Source organism: Pelodiscus sinensis, chromosome 13 (assembly GCF_052426305.1).
Source record: "Pelodiscus sinensis isolate ZL-2025 chromosome 13, ASM5242630v1, whole genome shotgun sequence".
NCBI classification, from domain to species: Eukaryota; Metazoa; Chordata; order Testudines; family Trionychidae; genus Pelodiscus; species Pelodiscus sinensis.
The window spans coordinates 29,531,732-29,537,731 of record NC_143064.1 but is presented as its reverse complement, the minus strand read 5'-3'; positions in this window follow the sequence as shown (position 1 = coordinate 29,537,731).

Genomic DNA, 6,000 nt, shown 5'->3' with positions numbered 1-6,000 from the left:
CTTGGCACGCTTCCCCACTCCCAAGCTAATCAGAGTCTGGGGGCGGGGGAGCACCCGAAGCCTCCTTCCATCCTGCGAGGAGCCCACAGCACTTTGAAGTGCCATGGGCTCCTCACAGGGCCATGGCAGGGCGAAGGAAGCTTCATGCAGCTCCCCTGCCCCCAGGCTCTGATTGGCCTGAGGGCGGGAGAGCACATGAAGCTTTCTCCACTCTCTCCCCCACCCTGCGAGCAATGGGAGGCACTTCAAAGCACCACATGCTCCTGGCAGGGCGGGAGGAGGCGTCGCGCACTCCCCCACCCCAGACTCTGATTGGCCTGAGGGCGGGGCAGCTGCATGGCCTCCGCGGGCCAGATCCACCCGCCGGATTCAGCCCGCCGAGGCCCTTTTGCCTGCCCCGATCTATGCACAGCATTCAGTAACACCAGTTGGTTCTTCTTCCTTAGGGCATGTCTACACAGCAGGGCTAACGTCAGATCAAGCTACACAACTTCAGCTACGTCAACTGCGTAGCTGACGTCGAAATAGCTTAATTCAGCTTTTGGCGCTGTCTACACTGCAGACAGTTGAAGGAAGGACACTCTTCCCCCAATTTCCCTCACTCCTTGTGAAATGAGGGTTACCATGAGTCCGAGTAAGAAGTCCTCCAGCTCGACATTATTCGAAATAAAGGCTTGCTGTGGAGATGCGCATTTTGTTATTTCAAAATAACGTCAGTTATTGCTGCTGCATAGACGTAACCTTAGGGCGCTACATGCTACAGGTACCATACGTTGGCAACTGAAGGTGAATGATAAAGAAACATGGCCCGTTTTCTTCTTTTAAGTCAACTTGGGCAAATGCTTCATCTTACACAACCACTGTTTTCTTCTGGACTGGCCCCTGTCCCACATGTGGATCCAGGGAACTTTGTAGCTGGTCTCTGCCACCCCTCCATTTGGTAGGAAGGCAGAATATGTGGCCTAGTCAGGGAAAGAATCAGGGCCTCAAGCTTGATTGCATGACTTGCCCAGGATTTTCAAACATGTCAGTGGCAGAGATAGAAGCAGAGTCCAGGAGTCCCTTTCCAGCATGGACCCTCCTGTAGAAGTGTTGCATGTTCACACTTCTCCTGAGGAAAGATTATTGGCACTGGCTTGGTGCCCACATCAGCTAGTTCCTGGAGTACCAGGAACCTGAGGGTGTAAGCCCAACCAACCCAGCAATCCCAGATGCACCAAATTGTCATCTGCATTAGCCAGCCCCGCATTGCTTTTGCTGCACAGACACTCGGAAGGCTTGTGCATTTGTGAAGTACAGTCTGTGCGGCCTTATGGGATCATGGGGATCTGAGAGATTGTGGGATTTGATCCCCTGAGGTGGGTAGCTAGTTTAGCAAAGGGAATCCGGAGGCACAGGTACAAATCACTTGTTAGCTTTCACTAAGGGGTCATTAACACAGCAGCGTTATTTCGGAATAGCTGACTTTATTCTGAAATAACATTGTGTGAGTCGACACCACCAGCCTTTATTTTGAAATAATGTTGAGCTGGAGGACTTCTCACTCTGACTCATGGTAATGCTCATTTCACGAGGAGTGAGGGAAGTTGGGGGAGGAGTGTTCTTCCTTTGGCTTCCCGCTATGTAGACAGCGCCAAAAGCTGAATTTAGCTATTTCAACTCAGCAACTCACGTGGCTGAAGTTGTGTAGCTTAATTTGACTTTAGCCCTGCTGTGTATACATACCCCAAGACTGCTTTTGGGAGAGTTCATCTCTTTCTCCAGTTAGAAAGGCTCCTGGAGAAAATGGCAGAGTGATGTTGAATGAAAGAGTGTGTTCCTAGACATTTCTATCACAGGCCATTCTAGGTGAGACAGTAGCCTTAAGAAAGACTTCAGTCACAGAGAGAGAGACAAGTTAACGTACGCCAACATTTCAAGCTTTTGCTTCTTCCTTCCCCTTATTTTGATCCTGGTATTTCCCTTCTTACTAGCGTGTTTTATGGCTCCTATCATGGGTTGTGATCTCACCAGATCTAAAGCTAAACAGGAGCTGGATCAGCCTAGTGTTGGGATGGAAGACAAACAAGCAATATACCGGGAGCTGCCAGAACTGGTTCAAATGATGGTACTGTACTTTCTTTTCTGAGTCCTAATTGAACTAATGCCTCTGTGTGGCCTAAGTGTGCTGGCTTTTGGACAGAGTGGAAAACCAGTTTTACTTAGTTGTGGCCAATGTTTCCTCTAATCTTGTCGGTCCATATGAGGACTTTTAGCATCCATGTGTGGAATAAATTTGTATGTTCACCAAAGCACATGAGAATGTGCACCACCAGCAGAAAAAAACATAGCTGCGGGTGCTCTGCTAAACAGCTGGGTGTCACATGAATTTCTCCTTGAGCAGCCGCACAAGTGCACAGCTTATAGGAAGCACCGGTTGTGGCCATTTAAAGAAGCCATGCAAATTTACTCCAGCACAGGCCAAGTTCTAATTTGGGAAATGTCATTCTCTCTCCTTGGGTCCCTCTGTTGAATATGAGATTCTTCTTTACTTTTTACCCTAAGCTGTTGTGCTATGTGCTGTTTGAAATGTATGGGTCGCAGAGCTAGGTGAGTTGATCCCTGGGTCTGTAAATTATGTAGAGTGAGCTGGAATGAATGAGGTCATGTATCTGTAGCAATCTGATTACTGTTAGGATCCTGGGCTGGAATTTACCCCAAAGTGGGATCACTCACCCATTGTGTGTCATAGAAAAGGAATTGCCTAGAACAGGACTTTCCTCACTGAACTTCCCAGTTAATATCTATCAGAGAGATGCAAGCATAGACACACTGACAAAGACTTGGAAACTGAAATGCTGCTTTCAATAAAATCCTGCTTCAAAGAGTAACCACAACTCCAGTGATGAAATAAGAACTCGACTGTCTATAACAGTTTTAAATCCATCACTGGGGGAGATTAAATTCTAAAGGGATTTTAGCTTTCAATATAAACAGCAGACTCTTAAGTACCTCTTCATTTTCCGCATTTGGAAAAGACATAGAATGGTCTAAAATCCTCCAAAAGCCCTTGATATTATTCCAGCCCTGAGCAGAGATGGGCTAAATGTTCTACAGCATGTTGGTTCTGTACTGTAAACAGCCCCTGGGGCTGAGGGTAGCAGGAACCTCGCACCTCATAGCCAGGCTTTTAACTAGAGATGGGCCTGAGCCAGCATCCTGGTGCAAGCCTCGCTGGGCACAGGAGGGGTGTTTGAAATCTAAACCCAAACCTGGAGCCTAATTTTGCCAATAGCCCCATATCTTAATAATGGGCTAACACATTTCCTCAGGTCTGAGCCTTTGCGAATCTGCCATCCAGAAGGTACCCTTGTGGCTTGAGACTCTGTCTCTAGTTTGAATCCCAGTCTCTAGGGGTATGTCTAGACTACATGGCTCCATCGATGGAGCCATGTAGATTTGTTTTTTTGGCAAAGGCAAATGAAGCCGCGATTTAAATGATCGCGGCTTCATTTAAATGTACATGGCTGCCGCGCTGAGCCGACAAACAGCTGATCAGCTGTTTGTCCGCTCAGCGCGCTAGTCTGGACGCTCCCCTGCCGACATCAAAGCCCTTTGTTGGCAGCCCCGGTAAACCTCATCCCACGAGGAATAACGGGGCTGCCGACAAAGGGCTTTGATGTCGGCAGGGGAGCGTCCAGACTAGCGCGCTGAGCGGACAAACAGCTGATCAGCTGTTTGTCGGCTCAGCGCTGCAGCCATGTAAATTTAAATGAAGCCGCGATCATTTAAATCGCGGCTTCATTTGCCTTTGCCTATCTGTCTAATCTACATGGCTCCATCAATGGAGCCATGTAGTCTAGACACAGCCTAGCAGAGCAAGGCTTTGTCTCTGACTGTCCCCCAGTAATTCTCAGTTAGACCAGAGAGATTGAAAAATGTACCCAAAATTCTAGTGCAGGATAACGGCCAGAGGAAAGCTCTGTGAAGTGCATTGCTTAGGGGGTTTAGTGACATCTGACGCCCACTCAGAGGAGTTTGAAGTGGCAGGGGGATGAAGGGATACAAGATGGAGCTTTTCATCTCTAGGCTAGTAGTTAAATCGAGGCTAGTGAATTTAGGGTGGTCTCAGCTCATCTCTGAGCAAGCAGTGTCCACATCACCGCACTTACCACAATCTGTGCCCCTATGTGGGGTGGGCCATCTGGGAGAGAAGCCAATGTCCACATGGGTCATGGAGCCCAGGGAATCCATTCTGGGTAGGATGGAGGGACGCTGGTTGAGACCGTTGTGGAGACAGCTTTGACTACTGTTCTCCAAGCTGTATCTGGGGTTGGACAGAAGCTGTCAGCCTGCAGGGATGCAAAGGGATGGCTGCTCAGGCAGCATCTCATTGCAAGCGAGATGGAGTCACCTGTGCTCTCAGATGCTATATCCAGTGAAGCCTGCCTGTGTTTGCTTGGCCTGCCATTTGGATTGTTTTAGCATCTTTCTACAGCTGCAGCATTTCCAAGTCTTGCAGTACATGAGATATCTGATGTTTCTCGTGAAGCCTCAGCTTGTGGAGTCAAGGGATTGCAGGGGAATTTCTGCTTTTGCTACCAAAAAAGAGAAAATTCCCCTTGTGGTGAAGAGACTAATTTGAAAACATGACATGAGATTCCCTAAAGTCTTGGAAACGTGGCAATAAAAAACAACAATCCATGTTATACTTTATTTCATTTAAAAAAATCTGGTGATTTTGAAGCCAATCTTGGGATTTTTTTGGGGGTGTGGGGGCCTGATTAATGATTTGTGAGTACTTGGAGTTGGCAATGCTGAAATGTATTAACAGCAGCTTTTTATTTAGTTTTCACTTGCTCTTTCTGTGAGGCAAGGCTGAAACAATCAAACCTCAGATAGATAGTGAAACACTTCTCCTTTTCTGCCATCAGTCTTGGATTAAAAGGCCCCTCCAGCCCTCCCCACATATCTGTCGTCCCCTCCTGCGCCCAGAGCAGGAAATTCCCAGCTGAGGTGTAGCTAGTAAGCATATTAACTGACTGTGATGACTGGACTGAATTCCTTGACTAACCACACCTATTACAGAACTGGGAGGTCCCCCAAACCTTCAGGGCAAAAAAACCCAACACCTCAAATACCAATAGCATTACAGCTGTAATCCTGGAATTGCATATAGAGGTGGGTGGGGAGGACAGGACAGGAAGGGTGCTATAAAACAGTTATAAGGAGGGATGCAGAAAAATACAGAAGCTCAGTATGGGATGCTTCTGGGATGAGAACCTGGAGATACTGGGAGAGCAACTCAGACTGTTTCCTCCTTTATCCAAGCTAATGCTTCTTGTCCTGTACTTGGGTGGGAGGCAGCACTAACCAAGAACCTGATGCCCTCTGGTGATTTGGCTGCTACTCTGTCTGAAAATTTCTCCTGTTGGTTGGGTGCTCCTCATGCCAGAACCAGACTGGGCTGGAATGCTTAGGCCATGATGAGACACCAGCCTCCACCCAAATTCTTTCCCCAGCTCTGTGTCTGTTTGGGCATGGCATTGGACAGAAACCAAGGTCTGGGTGTGTTAGCTCCATGGTGTCTGGGGTTGATCCAGCCAGACTGCGACTGTCTAGTCACCTTCTGCCTCCAGCTACGTTCTCATAAATGGGGGTTGGTGAGAGAAGATATCTGCATGGGACAAGCTTTGCATCCCAGCCTCCAAACCGGAAAGTTTCCAGACATTGTACAAGGTGAGGGAAGGATACCTTAGCACTTACTGAATCACCTTCCATCTTTGGACGAGAACTTCTGACCTACTCAGTTATCAAGACTGGCAGAGGACCACTTGATTTTGGAGAAAAAAAATCCCAGCGGGCAGTGTTGATATCTGATTTTCTTGCCTATCTCTAAACTGACCCCTGAGTGGGGGTCAAACTAGGAAAAGTTCCACTTTTCAGGAAGTGATGCCAGGGTTTAGAGTGATGCCAACTTTTGTAGCCATATTTGGGGGAACAGTCATTCCCCAAATACTC